Raw genomic sequence first — 20,363 nt, 5'->3', positions numbered from 1 at the left:
TGAATTATGGTTATGGTCAGATTTGCATCATTATGAATATTTGGAGCTGTGAAGTACACCCTTGGCAACATTTTCCCATTGAAGACCATACAACCAACCAAGTGAAACTGAATAAAAATTTCCTCCTGTAAATTTTTGGGTGTGCAAACAAAATGTGGTAAAAGTGTTTTCTTCTAGTCCATAGCATCAATTATCAAACCCAAATATTTTTTCTGATTATCATAACACTTCTTTCAATTCTTTTACAACTTCTTCCTTTCATTTTTTTGTTGTTCGCAATGCTCCTAAAGTTCTTTGACAATTAAATCTACACAACATAAAAGAAATTCATTAAGAAATATGTTTTCATAGTTGATGACTATACAATTTTAAAAGTTAAAGTTATGAATGCTTACCTATTTCTGAGCCTTCACATTTGTCCCTTTTTTATTTAAGAGAAGCACATGTACTACGAATCCCCATCCTTGTCTTCGTAGGAATACAAACATTGTTGAATTGTTTCTTCCATTCCTTCACAAAATATTGATACGTAATAAACTGGCCATGTCCCTCGGCGCCTTCTGCATATTCTTTGTGTAAGTTGTAGATTTCTCGTCTTGAAAAATTATCTGGAATATGTATTGTCTCTCTATTTGGCATACACTCTCCATGCTTTCAAAAGAAATCTTTCATCCATGACATTGCAGTATTTGATAATAGCCCAAACTGTCTTTTATGACGTACTTCTGAATAAAATGTGGGATCCTTTTCCAAATTTTCTTGAATTCTCGAGAGATGAAAATTCCCAATGGAATGAAACATTTTGAAAGCTTTTCTACAGATAAATAAAGTCCCAATATGATAATCATAACCTAACAATGTACATTGCATGAACCCAACTAAATATGAATTTTGCATGCTTATATTCATTGACAAATATCTCTTCCTTCCTTCTCATGCAAATTTAAAATCCATATGTTTCAAGAAATGTTTTTGGAAACATTCACTTGAAATGAGAGCACTGATAGAACTTCTTCTCGTCAGATATTCTGCTCTACCCCTTGTATAACTAGAACAACTTTCATTGATATGAAAAGGTCTCCTCCTACTCCTCGATACAATATTTCTTGGCAACATCTCCATCATTGGATCATCATTTGTATAAGGCATTTCATCATCATTAAGAGGAATGTTATCCACACTATGATCAGCTCTACTTTTCAAATATTGACTTGGAGGATATTCTTCATCTTCTGCTTCTTCAGTGCTACTGTCGGAGTCCTTAGAATTCAAACTGAATGGAAAATCTGACTCCATGTTTAATGGATATTCTTCCTCATGTGCATTATCAGTGCTACTCTCATAGTCCATAGAATTAGGACTACGTCAAAAATGTGACTGTTTACTTATTGAAGATGCTACATCCTATCCTTTGTCACTGCTACCTTTATACTCATTACAATTAGGAATAAGTGCATCATCTTGTCCTTCATCACTGCTACTCTCATAGTCCTTAGAATTAGGACTAAGAGGACACAGTGACACTCTGTTCTTTTGAAATTCATCATCACGCTCTTCATAACTATTGCTCTCATAGTCCAGAGAATTAGGACTAAGTGGACACTGTGACACTCCAACCTTTTGAAATTCATCATCCAAATCTTCATCACTGCTGCTCTCATAGTCCTTAGAATTAGGACTAGCTGGACACCGTGACACTCCATACTTTCGAAATTTAACATCATGCTTTTCATCACTACTACTCTCATAGTCCTTAGAATTAGGACTAAGTGGACACTTTAACACTCCATTCTTTTGAAAATCATTATCACGCTCTTCATCACTACTGCTCTCATAGTCCTTAGAATTAGGACTAAGTGGACACTTTGACACTCCATTTTTTTTAAAATCGTTATCACGCTCTTCATCACTATTGCTCTCATAGTCCTTAGAATTAGAACTAAGTGGACACTGTGACACTCCATTCTTTTGAAATTTGCCATCATGCTCTTCAAAACTGCTGCTCTCATAGTCCTCAGAATTAGGACTAAGTGGACACCGTGATACTCTGTTCTTTTGAACTTCACCATCATGCTCTTAAAAACTGTTGCTCTCATAGTCCTCAAAATTAGTACTAAGTGGACATCGTGACACTCTGTTCTTTTGAGCTTCACCATCATGCTCTTCAAAACTGCTACTCTCATAGTCCTCAGAATTAGGACTAAGTGGACATCATGACACTCCGTTCTTTTGAACTTCACCATCATGCTCTTCATCATTGTGGCTTTCATAGTCCTTAGAAATAGGTCTAAGTGGAATCTGTGACTCTTTATTTATTTGAAATTCTTCATCCCCTCTTTCATCAGTGTTGCTCTCATAGTCCTTAGAATCAGGACTAAGTGGAAGAATTGACTTTCTATTCCTAGTGGAAGAATTCCCGCTATATTCATCGATATGAATAGAGTTGTTACGCGATGAAGATGTTGATGGTGTATAAATTGAAACTTCATTATCAGAACAATCCATCCCTTTCAAATAGAAGATATTGAATGATACAAACGGAGAGTCCCCTAAAGATATTATATAGCTTAAAGAATGAAATTTTCCCTCCAAAAATTTTCCCTCCAAAAAGTTTCACGAAAATATTTCTCTCCAAAAATTTTCACTAAAATATTTCCCTCCAAAAGGTTGTTAGATATATTTACCTTCATTATTTTTTTCTAAAATTTATTGAAAAATGTAAACTAAATTTTTTTATGAAATAAATTATTAAAATTGAAATTATAAACTACAACTTCTACATTAATTATTTTAATAGTTAAAGTATATAATATTTACCAAACAATTGAATTTTTATTTTTTAGATTTTCATAATATATTCTAAAACAAATTATCCCACATTAACCATACGGTAAAACATCTCCGTAATTTCACTTATATATTAAAATTTCATTATCACTATTACTCACATCACATCCAAGCTTTCTGAAAAACGTTGAAAGACTCGTGAATTTGTGGAGCAGCTACATCGCTATCAACAACATATTCAACAAAGAATTCTCGCAATTGAGAGGTAAGTTAAATTTTTTTCCTCAAAGATTTTCTTTTTAAATTAATAATTTTTCTTAGCCAAAATAACAATTACATTCGTCGTAAGCATGGTGGTCCCGATCAAACTCAATTCCCCAATACCCATGCGTGGACCGCCGTGGTGTCATGGGGGCGGGGAGGTCGGCCGAGCGGGCAGGGTGTGACGGCGTGGAGGGGGATAGGGGGTGTGAGGGCTGCCCAGTAGCTCACCAGCCTGTCGTGGGGTTGGGCCATTCTCAGAATCGCCCAATCCCCATGGCGGGCGGGTGAGCTACTATGGTGGGCGCCAAAACCGACTCATCCCCTACCTCCAACCCCCTTCTCGACACCCTCACTACCTTCACCCACACCCCGTGCCCCTGCCCTCTTAATCCCTACCAGCCTAACACGCTGCCCGCCTGAGTGCCCTCACGCTCTTCTGAGAATTACCCTGCCGCCTGCCGGGCGGCCCTCCCCCATGCCCGATAGGGTGGCAGGGCGATTCCAAGAATCACCCTGCTGCCTGCTGGGTAGGGGCGAGGGCCGCCTGGGTGGCACGGCCGAGGCCTACACGACCCGGTGGCCCTCGCCCCTGCTCGCCAAGCGGCAGGGTGATTCCTGGAATCGCCCTGCCACTTGCCGGGCATGGGCGAGGACCTCGCGGGTGGCGCGGTCGAGCTCAGGCGCCAACCGGGTGGGCGGTGCCCCCGCCGGGCAGGTGGCAGGGAAATTCTGGGAATCGCCCTGCCGCCTGTCGAGCGGGGGTGATCGCCACCCGGGTCGCGCAGGCCTCGACCACGCCACCCGGTCAGCCCTCACCCCCGCCCGGTAGGCGGCAGAGCGATTCCGGGAATCACCCTCCCACTTATGGAGCAGGGCCAAGGGCCGCCCAGGTCGCACAGGCCTCGGCTGCGCCACCCGGGTGGCCCTCGCCCCCGCCCGACAGGCAGCAAGGTGATTCCAGGAATCGCCCTGCCGCCTGCCAGGCGAGGGGGAGGGCCGCCCAATAGGCGGTAGGGCGATTCACGGTGTCATGCCCCTACTCCTGCGGTAGTCTTCCAACCGCTTATAGCGAGGTGGGGCACCACCAAATGCTTTCTTTTCACCAATACTGACATTCATGGACTATGCCTACTTTCACTTTAACATTACTTAGCTTGTGTTTCGCAACCAAGTAAACATGCAATTATCCTTTATACTTAATGAAGCCCATACTCATTCATTATCCATAGCAATCATAACAAGAACATAAACAATTGCAAAAAGTATAAAGGGGAGGGGCAACTCCCGAACAAGTCTGCCCGACAATATATTATAATTAGTCTTTCTTCAATAATACAATACAAGTAATGCTTGGCAAACTCCAAGCCAATACTTAGTTTCTTTTACAAAGTAGGAATAACAGCCTTTACAATGAGCATGTGCACATCTTGCACAAGAGTGGGTGCCCACCCGAGTCACTGAGACACTCTACCAAAACCCGACACAAAACTGCACTTAGAACGACCTTGGGCACACCTCGCCCAACCCACAATCAGCTCTAAGTATAGACCAACTTCTGCACCTTAGAACTGCGCATGAGCTATGCGCATTCTACTCTTGGACTGTGCCCTTTTACCCCTGCTCCTCTCTAGAAGTGCGAGCTCCAAGTGCGAGTTGTTGGATGACAAATGAATCTATGCAATGGTAATATATACATGTGTTAGCATGGGAGGTGGCACTCCAGCCGACCCCCAAACATGCTTCCATACACACCCCTAATGCGTATCATATAGGTCAGCCTTGCCTTCGTGCAAGGCTCCTCGCGCCAAGGTATAAACTCCCCATTCACTCCATGCATTTTGTTGAGTGTTGCAACGCTCTCAAGTATCGTCGCATTGTTGTTCCATCTTTCGTCGCATTTCCTCCGCAACATTGTCGAATGTCCGGTTAGTGCGCGCCCGTCGTGCACCCGGGCGCCCGCCCACGCCCTCGTGCACGGAGACTTCGCCCGTCGCACCATCACTCGGAGGCCTTACATCCTCCTCCACCTGAAATCGTTGTCATCCTCGACAACATAGCATCCCAGTAGCCATCCACCAAGATCATCACTATCCATGATGTCAACTCCTCCGCATTAGGCAAACATCCCTGCAACATATGCAGAACTCCTGTCTCCATCATGTCTCATCTTAGCAACCAACTGTCACCAAGATACTCCATACCAATGTATGTCATATCTCAGATGTCCATGATTGTCGACCACCCTGTCACAGTCTCCCCATGCTGCTCTCCATCATGGAAGGTTAATCCCTCCAACTCAAGCTACATGTCCACCGCAGCAATGTGTCAAACTCCATCATGTCATCACCACCATGTGCAAAACTGCCCATGATATGTCAACAAGTGCTAACACACCTCAACCATGTGCCAACATCTCATCTCAACAATATGTCATATACCGGAAGTCATCTCAATCCATGATCATCAACCACCATGTCACAATCTCCACATGCTGCTCCATCGTGGAAGGCTGGTCCCTCCATCTCAAGCTACATGCCCACTGCAACATATCGTGTCGACCTCATCATGTGTCGTCCTCATGTGAACTGCTGCCATGATACTCCAACACAATGCTAACATATCTCTGTACACTACTGGTCCCCATGTTTGAACTAGTCGGGTGATTAGTCCAACTGTCATGTTCAAACCATGAGAATACACATCCTCATGCCACCATCAGTCAGTTCTCAAAACATCCTCTCACATCTTGAACTCGATCAAGAATCCATCCATATAAGTAAGCCATGCTCAGGTCCATGAAGTAGTCCTCATCTCATCTGCAACATGTTGTCCATAATGTTTGGTGTCAATGTGCTACATGAAGCCAGCCACATCTATCCCAACATCATCCATATGTGTGCCTCCTCCATATGAAGAGACCATCTCATCGAACTCCAAATCTCGGTATGCCACATCCAAGTCCATGAAGCTACCTCCATCACATCTGAAATGTGTCAACCCTCAAGTATCCATAGAAACAAGTATACATCTGCCTCATCTATCCATGTGCTGCCCATGACCATAGATCAATTAGCTCCCATGTGTCAAAAGTAGTTCAGTCTCATCTCAAGCCATGCCCCAAATGTTGCCACCAAGGCATCATCATTGTTGTAACTCCATCACTCCAAAGTGTCTCATATCAATCCTCCACATCAAGTAACTCTTTCAAGCCATTCCCATATATGTACTTGAAAGTATGCACCCTATTCTACATCAAAGTCTCTGACCTCAGCTCCTCGTTGCATCAGATCCTTTAAGTCCACCATATATGAAGTCCCCAAAAGTCACAACAACCTCATGTCATCATGAGCTCCATGAGTCATCCCCAACCAACACTCTAGCAAGCATAGAAGTCTTGGCCCAAAGGTCTCTACAAGATGCCTCAGCTCTCCATGTAGTAAGAATGCCCCATAGTCTGCTCACAACTCCATCCAAGTCCATGGCCTTGTTGTACAAGAGTGCACAACCTCTCCATCGGCTCATAATAAGTTTCCATGTCACATCAGCAAATCCATCTGCACAACATCTCTGCCTTGGCACTCCTCATTGGATGCCCATAAGTGACACCACTATAAGTGCTCCCACATAATGTCCCTGCGTAAGATTGCCATGCTCCATGTCTCCAACCTAATGTCCACGACTAAGTTGTCCATGTAGTCCAACCAAGTAGACTCATCACAACAATCGGTCATCCTCATCCAAGTCTACAATCTTCGGTTCAGGGAACTCAGTCACCCAACCATATCATCATCATCACGAGTCCCTTCCATCATAGCTCCCCCACTAAAGGTTCCACCAAGACTATCTCTTGGTCTCGGCCATGAGAAGTCCACCCAAGCATCATCGTACCTCAAGTGTGTGCCCTCCAATCTGCCCATGAGTCATGCTGGGAACTTAGCGAAAGTGACTAAAACATGAGCCACTCATCCACAACGATCATCAAGTTCCACCCTTGTTACGGGCCTTTGTACCTTCTACCATAAGGTCACAAACAACCTCAACAAGTCTTGCAACAGTCAACAGTCCTTGCTTCTCCATACAAGGTCTCATCAAGAACATCCATGGTAAGATTCTCCCTAGAATCGACAAACTGGCTTTGCCCTTCCCTGCATATGGTCCATCTACCAAATGCTCAAATGAAACACAAGTATCAATACTTACTTCATCATCATGAGGTTCCTCCATGAGAGTATCCTCATTCATCCATGTCCACAAACTGCACGATCCTGGTTTAACTTGATCAGTCTCAAGTTCATCCTCCATCATGATCATGTCTGCAACATCTTCAACTATCTCGACTTCCTCTTCCTCGTTTGCACAATCTGCAACTTCACCTTGCCCCATTGTCCAACCAAGTTGAAGAAGTTCATCTTCAACATTCTCTTCCAAGACTGCAAGCTTATCTCGAACCCGGGGATTCTCCTCTTTCAACCTTTTCAACCTGTATAAGGTAAGCAGGAGCTTCCCTTCCCATTCTTCCAAACCTGCCATGCCTTGTCGTTTAGCTTGGCCCAAGCACTAAGCTTCACCCCTGCTAAACCTTTCACCAGCTTCACCAAGTTCCCTGCAACCATGAACCGGCCCTTGTTCCACTTGTATGTGAAACTAGCTTCCTTCACCCACAAGTACCTGCTTCCACTGTCATCAACTGTCAAGCTTCTTCAACCCTAAATTAGCCAGCTCTGATACCAACTGTCACACCCCTACAACTGCGGTAGTCTTACAACCGCTTATAGCGAGGTGAGGCACCACCAAATGCTTTCTTTTCACCAATACTGACATTCATGGACTACGCCTACTTTCACTTTAACATTACTTAGCTTGTGTTTCACAACCAAGTAAACATGGAATTATCCTTTATACTTAACGAAGCCCATACTCATTCATTATCCATAGCAATCATAACAAGAACATCAACAATTGCAACAAGTATAAAGGGGAGGGGCAACTCCCGAACAAGTCTACCCGACAATATATTATAATCAGTCTTTCTTCAATAATACAATACAAGTAATGCTTGGAAAACTCCAAGCCAATACTTAGTTTCTTTTACAAAGTAGGCATAACAGCCTTTACAATGAGCATGTGCACATCTTGCACAAGAGTGGGTGCTCACCCGAGTCACCGAGACACTCTACCAAAACCCGGCACAAAACTGCACTTAGAACGACCTTGGGCGCACCTTGCCCAACCCACAATCGGCTCTAAGTATAGACCAACTTGCACACCTTAGAACTACGCATGAGCTACGTGCATTCCACTCTTGGACTGCGCCCTTTTACCCCTACTCCTCTCTAGAAGTGCGAGCTCCAAGTGCGAGTTGTTGGATGACAAATGAATCTACACAATGGTAATATATACATGTGTTAGCATGGGAGGTGGCACTCCAGCCGACCCCCAAACATGCTTCCATACACACCCCTAATGCGTATCATGTAGGTCGGCCTTGCCTTCGTGCAAGGCTCCTCATGCCAAGGTATAAACTCCCCATTCACTCCACTCATTTTGTTAAGTGTCGCAATGCTCTCAAGTATTGTCGCATTATTGTTCCATCTTTCGTCGCATTTCCTTCGCAACATTGTCACATGTCCGGTTAGCGTGTGCCCGTCATGCGCCTGCGCGCTCGCCTGCGCCCTCATGCACGGAGACTTCGCCCGACGCCCGTCGCACCAGCGCTCGGAGGCCTTACACCCAGAATCGCCCTGCCGCCTACCGGCCAGGGGCGCGGCCGAGGAAGGGTGGGTGAGGACGCCTAGTGAGGCCGGGTGGGTGAGGGCGCCCGGGCGGGGGGGTAGGCATGTCATGGCACCGGGTGGGTGAGGCGGGTGAGGGCGCCGAACGGGGGGGTGGTTGAGGGCACCCGGGTAGGCGAGGCCGCTGGGCGGGCGGACGGGTGAGGCGGGTGATCGTGCGAGGGTGCCGAGTCGGCGGGTGGGTGGACGGGCAGGCCGGGCGAGGGCGTCGGGCGGGCGGGCAAGGGCATTGGGTGGGCTAGGGGGCCGGGCGGGGCGGGCGGGCGAGGGTGCTAGGCGGGTGAGGCAGGCAAGGTGGGCGAGGGCGCTAGGCGGGCGAGAAGGTGTGGGCGCCCAGGAGGGGGAGGCGGGTGAGGGCGCCGGGCGGGGCGAACCGGCGAGGGTGCCAGGAAGGTGAGGCAGGCGAGGCGAGCAAGGGCTCCAAGCGGGTCTGGTGGGTGAGGGCGTCGGGCAGGTGGGGTAGGCGAGGGTGTTGGGTGGCCAGGCGGGTGAGGCAGGTGAGGGCGTTGGGCAGGTGAGGCGGTTGAGGGCGCTGGGCGGGCGAGCCGGTGAGGGCACCCGGGCGAGGGAGGTGGGCGGGCGGGGGGGGGTTTGGGTAGTGGGCGCCCGGGCTGCGGGGTGGGGGTTGGGAGGGTTGGGGTGGGCGGGGGGGGTTTGGGAGGGTTGGGGTGCATGGGGTTGTGAGGGCGCCCAGCCGGGAGGGTGGGTGGGGGTGCCCGAGGGTGTGGTGGGAGGGTTGGGCCGCAAGGGCACTGGCGGGGGGTGGGGGGGGGCTGCGTGGGTGCCCGCAGGGGAGCCTAGGTGGGTGCACCTGGGGCGCTTAGGGGTTGGGATGAGGCACCATTACATATTTTTTTGTACTTATTAAAAAAAATAGACATTTCATATCATATATATATATATATATATATTATTTTGAAATGTTTTATTCGTGATTTACCTTTTTTACACTAGAATGTTAATGCATGCCCTTTTGGAATGTGAGGGGCAGTGGGTGGGGCGATTGTTGATCATACAAATAAAAAATTTATCATATATTTTCATTGTTAATTTAAGTTAATATGTTTTTATTATTTACTAATTTATATGTTTCTATTTTTCAGGAAAATGGCATCAAAGAGAATTTCAACTAATCTTTTTGGACCAAATACTCTTAAAGGTGCATCTTCAAGAAACATTGGTGAAGGAACTCCACCTGAGCTCATGACTAAAAATCTTTCAAGTGATAAGAAGATGATTTCAGACTAGAAGAATTCGAAAGAAGTGAAATTTCCATCAAGAATCCGGTATGTGAAAGAAAAATAAAGGAAAAATGTGAATATATATCTATATATTAATATACAGAATGATAATGGAATTTTTTAGGTGATGGGAAGTGTCATAGATATGTGTTCGGTACCGGACACTGAAGTTGTTTACATACTTACAAAGGCTCCCAAGTCACATGAAAGGATTAAATATTGACTATCATATTCATTGTATGACATGAGAGAGGTATCTACAAAGTTGTGTAAACAAATCGTAAATGAGATGATGCAAAATATCATAAGTATTGTTATTTATATTTGTATTTTGCGTTCTTGAAAGTGTCTCGCTATATTTTTTAGATTTGTTTTTTATTGACATATGATATTTTGTTTGGCAGAATTTTGTTGAAAGTTGTTCAATTATGTTGGGACACATTCATTTCATAGAGCATGATATCATGAAAGTTGTCAGAAGTTTTTACTCAGTGTCAGAAGAAGAAATGGAAAATAGGCAAAATGTAGTAATTGATGATGCTACAAAACTACATCCAAAGAATCAGAAAGAAAGGCCTCTGGTGGATAAATCTAGCAAGGGTAAACAAGTTACTATTGACAACGATGAAGTTGAAATTGACAGTGAAGCATATGTTCTCATTACTGAAGATGACATTGGAACTGAGAAGAGCCATAAAAAACCAATAGTAACAATGCCCAAGAATAAATCTGTTGGGAATGTTATGACCAAGAAAAGTAACGCTGAAAATTTTGAAGCAGTCATTACCAACAGTCAAGAACTTAGCGAAACTTCAAAAGAAAGCAGAGAAGTCATTACAACAGGAGCTAATTTAGAGGATGGAATTATCAAAACAAAACAAAATGTCATTCGAGAGAATTTGACAAAGAGAAACTTAATTGATGGTGGTCGCACATTTCAGCTTAATGTCAGGCAAACCTATAAAGCAAGTGAAGGACAATGTCAATATCAAGTTAGAAAGCCACATCATCTGCATGTTCACAACTTGAAGACATTGATGAGGTATAATCCATATGCTCATGTGGTTAGTTATGTGCTTCTTGTTGATCCACTTCAAGTTCCCAACAAAGAAGCATTTGATAAGTCAAAATGTTTTGAATACAATTATTATGTGCTTGGGGGGAACCATTCTGTAAAAGCTCAAAGACAATTGATGGATGAATATCCTAATAACCCACATTTTGAAACAATGAAATGTATCATTTATGCTGGTTTATCAGATACAGAAGCAAAGTTAGTGGTATGGGATCATAATTCAGATAATGAATATAGGATGTCTATGACTCTCATCCAAAGGGTTAGATTTATTCATAGTGAATTTGAAGAAAAATGTGGTGGGGATAGGACAAATGTTACTGCAGATTTCCAAAAGGAATGTTGTATGGAAATAGGATATCAAATTGAAGAGAAAACAAATTCAAAAGGTGGAAAAGGAAAAAAAAATAGTGATTTATTTAGAGGTATTGATAACATTTTCCAATTGGCATTTAGAACTGGAGATGTTTGGAAGTTGATTGATGAGATTTCAGCATGTGGGAAGACATTGCCATTAAAACCAGAAGGTCAAAAAGTGTAAGCCATTGATATGCGGCAATAGTAAATTACCTCGTGAAATGAAGCAGCTTCCAGACGATATGACTATCACACCTTGGAGGGCGATGCAAGGAGTGAAAGATGATAAAATTGTCAAAACAATATTATCTCGTGTGAGAACAGGGGAATTATCATTGGAGGAAATGTCTGAAGAATTTCAAAAGTAAGTTTGTTGAATTATTTTTATTTATTTCTAGATTAGAATTCTATTTTAAATAAAACATGTTGTCCTTAGTAGTACTTGTTATACATATTATTATATTAACTTTTTGTTACTTTATCTATTAAGTCACAAAGTTTATATGAAAATTCAAGAACAAATGGTTAGATTGTTGAATGAAGATAGTTGGGATGATGTTGTACGCAACTATCCAGATTCAAGTTCTACATCAACATTAAAAGCTTTTTATCTTGCATTTAAAAATGTATCTTGATTTATATATTCATTTTTATTCACCTGTGTACTATTTTTAATTTATAACTTACACATATATTTGTTTATTTTATAAAATATGGGGAAGGAGGATAATGGAACGCCAGATAGTTTCAAAACCTTTATTGAAAAAATAAAGATCGAAAGAATCAAAAAGCAACGTACTAAGAATGTTAAACTTGATCCAAGTCTTAATCATTTCATTTGGAATGGGCTAGACACTATTCAATATCAAGTAATACAAGGCGACTGTGAAGACATTGCTAAACTCATACCTAAAAGGGATTATGCCCTAGTCATTGCAGATATTCCCCATGGTTTCAATATTCCAAACATTGACTATGATAGTGACCCTTATACTTATCAAGATTTTAGTAAAGTGGTTGCGGGATTTGTAGAAGTCACGTCATCACCATTATGGAGATTTGTGACATTTCATTCAGACACACAATTGGCATTGATATTGTCAAGCTTCAAGGGGAAAACAAATTCAAGGATGCAGCTTACATGGTAAGACGTTTAAAATGTATATTTGACTAATGTTGAAAAATTTATTTATGTACAAGTTAATTGAATTTTTACTATTTCATGTTACAAGAAAAAGCCAAATCTTCTTAACAATGAAGATCAACAATTTATAAATGATTGTGAGTTCATTCATATTGATAGTTCGGAAAAAGATGATAACCATATGTCTATGATTTTTAATCGGGTAGACGAAAAGAGTCATAGCCAAATACTGACTTATGATGCTGTTGTGAGAAAACTAACGTATGAAGACAAAGAAGCAAAAGGAGAGATAGTTAACATTTATAAAAAACCACAATTATTGATTAACTATCTTATAGACATTTGTTCGGATGAAGGAGATTGGGTTCTGGATTTATTTTTTGGCTCACGTAAGTTTTATTATATGGAATTGAATTTCAATATGTTATCTTTTAATTAATATGTCATTGTACTAATTTAGTTCATTATTTCTTTTGTGCTTGATAATTAGGTACAACACTAGCATGTTGCCTCCAAAAAGGATGAAATTGCATTGTAATTGAAAAAGATCCAGTATAGTGAAATTTCATTCAGCAAAGAATTAATGCTCTTCAATTTCTTCCAGATGCAATGCAAGAAATTGGGTTGAAGAAAGGGGACTTTATTGAATCACGTGTGGCAAAAAAGGCAAAGGAACCCCAACCACCATTACATGGAATGTTTGGAAAGACATAAATTGGGAGATTCGCAGACATCAAAGACCCATTAGAAGAGGAATATGAGCAAAATGAAACAGAAAATATTGTGGAAGAAGACAATGATGAAACTTTAGAGGACGAAGAGTTTGGATTATGTGACATTGTTGATTAAATTTAAGTTGTGCTTGTAAATCAAGCTTTGCAATGTTTTGACTTTGACATTTAAGAGAAGAATAAACACTCAATTAGGGTTGTTATATGTTCAATATTTGTAATATGTGATTTTCGCATTGATTTTTAAGTTAATCATTATTTTTTGAAAAGAAAAAGTGATTATTATTATATTTTTGACATGAAATTCATAAAAGAAGCTATTATTTTAACATTTTTAGTTAAAATTATCATATAAAAATTGTGATTTTAACATGTCATTTCTAGCAAAAAATTATCAAAACGTGTAGTTTTTTAGTTATCCATTGTTAAAAAATATTGTTTTTTAGAAACAATTGTTTATGTGGATTGAAAAATTAATTAAGGATGTATAAATATGTAGAATATCGAAAATTCTAAATATTGACCTCCTAATTTAAAAATGCAAAACAATAAAAAAAACTCACTAAAAAAAAAGTTAAAATTAAAATTAAAAACAAGAAAATGTGAAGAAAACGACCACTTCAAAAATGATCAAATTTACAAAATAATTATTTACCTTTTATACATTAGAAAATTTAAAGCCAAAAAACAGGTCTTTTAAAAAAAGGGGGTGATGCAGAATACTCACTTTTTTAAATCAGCATGAAAATCACTACCATTTTAAAGCAATTCTAAAACATAATGTACATAAAAAAATTAAAGTGCCAAAAACTATGCTCTAAAAAAAACATGTTCGTTCTGCATCACCCCTTTTCAAAATCAGGTCACTTTTTTGCTATCTCTACGAAACAGGTAACAGTATCAGTTCCAATTTCAAAGTTTACATTGTTTTCTAGGGAGTGCCAAAGCATGACCAGGAATGTAGGGGGTGCTAATACGTGCCACATGTGTTAAGCAATTGTTAGATGTGCAAGGTGATATGACATGTCAAGATGTAAACTATGTTTCGCAGTTGCTTCATGGCCACAGTTGGACACAAGCCTTGACATCGTAACTTGTAACTTGTTAAGTTGGATAAGTTGAAATTATAAATGAGTAGCCTAAGATGAGTTATGTTGGCTTATATGGGCCTAACCTAGGTTCGGAAGGGTTATTTAGCCAAACAAATCCCGCAGCTACAAGCCCTTCCGGCAATAGCCCGTGGAGCGCGGACTGAGGTCTCACCCAAGGTAGGAGTGTAAGGTGCTGGAAATAGGTTTCCGCACCATTGGGATGTCTTGATGTGGTCTGGAGGTTTTGCGCACCATTTTGTGGCTTTGCACCTCTCTTCCCCGCGCAGATCCAGACCTAGGAAACTCCTTAATACTTATTAATGCGCTGTTATAAATTAGATCTACTTTTTATGGTCTTTAGCAAACATTTAATAGAACTAACCAGTTCGCTTACCCAAGAAAGATACAGATTTGCATAAACTCATAACATAAACATACACACATAGATCGCACAGTTATATAAATTAGCGAGATCCGCAATAATTCAAATTTCACACAGAACTTTAGAATCAACTTATCCTTATTCACTTCTCTCACCAATACATCCAGATCCACCTTGTGCACTCAGCTGTAGTGGTCCGCGTACATAGCTACAGACTCTAATAGGCCTCTATGCACACAGTTGCAGAGCCTCTATCTACCTACCAACACCCTTGACTCGAACTTACAAATGCTTCAAGACTTCACTCCTCAAAAACCCATTACAATTCAGATCCAAAAGTACATATCCAAAGCTGACCTCTATCCATAGAGCCTCGCTCTATTTATACATTCCCATGGTCTACGGACCATGGGCAAGTCGACCTACCTCCTATTATTCTATATTATTTCTTGGGCGGACAACCCTTTGACACAATCTATTACATTTCATGCCATGCCTATTTTGGAGTTTTTACAATATTTTAATCCAAATTTATAGTCTCTAAGCCCCCAAAACTGTTACGTGGTACCTCCGCTACCCAACAGTCCCTCAACACAATCATCATGACTCATCCTAAGTCACTCGTTGGTGCGGTGAGACGCGCTGCCTAGGCTCCGCGGTTCACCTCCCTGTTAGTGACATCCTTAATTCTGTTGTTCTCTCTTCGTCTCCTGCAATGCTTCTTCTAGATCTTGCTTCGTGGTTTCTACCAATTCTTTCAACTAATAATGCTCACTCTGCTCTTCTTGGTTAACACAGAACACCCCCTCATAGGACTTTAGCTCTAGATAGGGTGCCGCATAGGCAACCACCTCATACCAATGTAGCCAATTTCTAAGTTCGTATCTTCTCTTCGCACTGTCTACTGTAGCTTGTGTTGCAATTTTGAAAGACCATTGCTATTGGCCGTGAGATCCCAACCTTCAAGATACACTAGAGACAACTTGTTAACTACAATTCCACCAATTGGCTCCATATTCACAGCTTATCCTTTATCCTTTATGGTTCGCCGACGAGCCCATCGATAAGGCGACGACATCTGGACCAGTTTTGCGTCGTGTCTATAAAATTCTGGCCCATCCCCTCTTGTCGATGTTGCACTCTATGTGCCGCCCGCAGCTGTCCACATCATATTCTTCAGAAAGCCTGACATCTTTGGCCATATCACAACTCTCGATCTTACGTCTTGAGAATAGATAATGAAGAGTTCCATAGTGGTGAGAAATCACAATAGCTTAAGGTTCTTAGAAGCACAGCTTGTTTGGTGATGGCCTCCCTATGATTTATAAGTGTTTTGAAATTCAAATTCGTTGGCTCTCGCGTTTTCCAGTGTTCTCATGTTAAGCCTGCAGCAAATCATTCTAGATCTAGTTCGTACGTTATCTCTTAATTGTCTGCTACCATCTCCCTTTTGCCATAACTCAGGCATCTTATGAAGAACAGTGACAGCAACGGTGACCTCTCTGATTGTCAACGCAGTAGCACATCCCTTTCCGAGAAACCACGACCCTTGTGACAGACCATATCCACGTGCACCACGGTGGTCACGCAGCTTCCCCCCAGACTGCTTTATCGTCCCGTGCTCTCTTTCAACTAGCTTGAGCAGTGAGACTATCCTTCAGTCGGTTAGTCAGGCAGTCGACCCACCCGTGTTGAGCTTCAGGCAACTGCCATTTACTCATCCTGGGAAGGGGTGTCCATTGAGCTTACCAAGCTAGACTACGCCTCCATCTTTAACATATTTGACTACATAAGGACCCAACCAATGCATTCGAAGCTTGCCAGGGAATTTCTCGAACATGGTGACATAGAGTAATACTAGATCATTCTCCTTGAAAGTGTGCACCTTCATATGTCGATCACGAAACACTTTCTCTTGTTGTTTTTGTTGAATGCTTCGATGGTCCCATTCACTTGCGGATGTTATGGCGTACTCTATTGATGATATATCTGAAATTCCTCAGTGAGTGCGCTGATTGTTTCATTCAGAAAGTGCGTTCCCCAGTTGCTCATTAGAATTTTGGGACATCCAAACCATGTCAACGCGTTCTGAAACAAAAATTTCACTAATGTAGCAGCCGCACAGTCCTTAACCGGTTGTTCTTCTGCCCACCGGGTCAAATATTCTATTGCAGTGATGATATAGCACGCACTCGTCTTCCCTTGAGGTGTAATAGGTCCCACAAAGTTGATTGCCCCCTTCTCAAATGGTTGCAATGTCATCTATGGATTGAGCGGCATTTTGTCCCTTCGCGATGGTTTCCTAGTCCATTGACATATGTCGCAATCCCAACAGTATGCTTTCAAGTCTTGATGTAGAGTTGGCCACCATAGTCCTGCACAAAGAATCTTTTGTGTTGTGGTGCAACCTGCATAGTGTCCTCCAGCAACCCCTCCATGTGCTTCAGTCAAGATCTGTCTTCGCTTGAATTCAGGTACATATCTAAATAATATTTCATCGTTTCCCATCTTGTAGAGGTGTCCTCCAATAACAGTAAAGTATGCTACAAGTATTACTAATTCTTTCTTTTGTTGAATGGAATATCCCTGTGGCACAGTTCCTGTGGTTAAGAAGTGGATTATGTCCTCAAAATGGCCATCCACGATGCACACTACATATAGCGGTGCATCTGGTAGTCCTTCCTCCAAGCTTGTGGGATCTTCGCCATTCTCAATTTAGGATAGGTGGTTTGGCCTACATTCAGACATCTGGGCTTTACAATGACTTCGAAGTCATACTCTTGGAATAATAGTAGCCACCAACAAATGTGCCCCATCAACATAGGCTTATTCACTAGGCATTTTAGTGCTGAGTGGTTAGTATACATCTTAAAGTGTCCTCCAAGCAGATAGTGGCAGTACTTCTGGAGTGCGTATACCATCGCCAATCCTTCTCGCTCAGTAGTGGAGTAGTTCTTCTTAGCTTTTGACAATCATTGACTTGCGAACACGATCAGATGATCAATTCCCTCCACTCCTTCTTGAGTGAGTACCATGTTCAATGCGATACATGATGCATCAACATGCACATGAAATTCGATGTCCCATTACAGAAAGACCAGTACAGGGGCTGATGCCATCCTTAAGCATTTCCAGAATTCTGTTGTATTTCTCATTCCAGCAATATGTAGCATCCTTCTTTAGCAACTGTCCCATTGGTGCCATGATCTACGCGTAGCCTCTGATGAACTTCCAATAGTAACCAGTGTGTCCTAGTGTGGTGCGTAGTTGTTAAACACTTCGCGGTGCTTGCAGATTGAGTATGACAGTGATCTTCCTAGATCCACCATCAGACCTTGCTTACAAACCACATGACCGAGCAGGTGCCCAAAGGGGACAAGGAAAGTACACTTCTTTAGATTAAACACAATCTGGTGCCATCCGCAAGTATCTAGCACTAACCGTAAGCTCGCGGTATGTTTCTTAACTAGCCCAAATACGGTCCAATCATCAAGATATACCTCTAAGAACTTGTGTATAAACTCTTTAAATGTAGCTACCACAATGCGGGAGAATATTGCCAGTGCCTTGTTTAGTCCAAAGGGCATCACCATATATTGAAAACAACCCCACTCAGTGGCAAAAATTGTCTTACTCCTATCCTCTGGCGCGATCTTAATCTGGTGGTAACTCGAGAATCCATCCGTGAAAGAGTAGGCTTCCTATCCTCCCACATTTTCCAATACCTCTTCTGTAAATAGTGTCAGAAAGGGAGCATTGACACATGCATCATTGAGCTTTCTGAGATCGATGCAGACGTGAATTTCACCCTTTTGTTTCTTCTCCTACACAACCATAGGACTTACCCAGTTGGACTCTTCCACTGGTTCATTTATTCCTGCTGCAAGCATCTTGTCCAACTCTTCGCGGACCTTCGCTTTGTATTTTGGATTCAACCTGTAAAGCCACTACTTACCTGGCTTTTCATCTGGCTTAAGGGTTATCTCCATCATTCCCAGGTCACAGAGGATCCCTTTTAACTCTGTGATTTTTGTGGGGAACAAATCCTGATATTCTTGAAGCAACTCGACCACCTTTTCCACCGTGGCATCATCCCAATAGTATCTCAACTTTTCATACTTCGGCTCGTCCTCCATTTCGATGTTTACCTGTTTCCTTTTCAGTGGCGCAGTGATGTCTAGATCCTCAATTGCTGGTCTAGACACCTCACAACACCCCTCTGTTTCTGGAATATTGATGTTTCTAGGGTCATCCTCATCATCTTCTACCTGCACATTGTAACATTCCAGGGCCTGGCTCAACTGTCATGACCAGTCTGACTACATGATTTCTTCTAGTTCCGATGGCATTTTAAAAATAGTGGCCTTTACCACCTACAATGCATCGTCAACAATATCCATCCATTGATCCTCAAATTGGAACATTAATAAAAACCATTCGCGCAGGATATCCCATTCGCCTATGCCATGTCGGAGCTTTGTTTCAACATACCGATTCCTTGGGATGACTTCCAGGGTAAGATAAAATAAGTGTACCCACTCTTGTTGAGGCTCTTCTCCATAGGCTTGGACCCATCTGGTCAGGTGCATACGCAGATCATCATGTCCATCGTATTTCTCTCTTGTGCATCGTTCTAGAATCCCAAATCTTATCTGCATCATTCACATACAGTTGCGCCAATTTTCGAAGCGTCCTTCATGTGTGCCCCACCAACGCATAGGTGTCGTGTCCAATGCCCATTTCAATGCATCGAACCGCTAGTGCTCTAGTACCGTGCTTTCAAATTTGATCAAGAATTCATCTACTACTACTAGCCCGTCATACATCGATAGTTCACGATCCTACACTTTAACGCAACACAACGATTTAGTCACCATATTGTAGTTTAACGTGGTTACCCCATTCAGCCAGTTACACCATCACTCATCTTCTTCATCTGAATCTTCAGTGTAGGATTCTGCATGCTCCCACGATATTCTTCCTTCCACCGTTAGATTTTCCCATACTTGATGTCATGAAGTGATTTTATAAATACAATCTAATTTATCGTCACTGCCTCTGTCACGCATGGGTTCAGTGCAACGTGGTCCCTCAGCCAGGTCTAGCAGAAGGACTACACAAAGCGACTTCTTCTCGAAGATCATTTTCTACTTCTTTAAATTAATAACTCCATTCATGTCAGTGGCCTAGTCTATTCCTAATAATGCAGGGTAAGGGCTACTTTCATCCACAATTTCGATTACCTCGAAGTCTGTTCGGGTGCTCGCACCTTCTATATCAACCGTAATTCCTTGTAGTCTTCCCATGGGTAGGATCTTCTGTTGATTCACCATCCTCAGTTGAATAGGAGACCATTGCAGTGTGGGCTTGGCCATGCGCTTCCAAATTTTTTTAGGTAGTACATTTGCGTCTGAGCCCAAGTCCAGAATGATCTGATCCATCTCATAGTCGTCGATCTGCTCTGTTAACTACATTTCTTTCCCAGTCTGCGACGCATGT

The sequence above is a fragment of the Pinus tabuliformis genome, chromosome 4_1, assembly GCF_031772625.1.
Source record: "Pinus tabuliformis cultivar Carrire ecotype Pingquan chromosome 4_1, CPIR1, whole genome shotgun sequence".
Classification (NCBI taxonomy): domain Eukaryota; kingdom Viridiplantae; phylum Streptophyta; class Pinopsida; order Pinales; family Pinaceae; genus Pinus; species Pinus tabuliformis.
The sequence above is the reverse complement of the archived record's forward strand: the minus strand, read 5'-3'. Positions refer to the sequence as shown.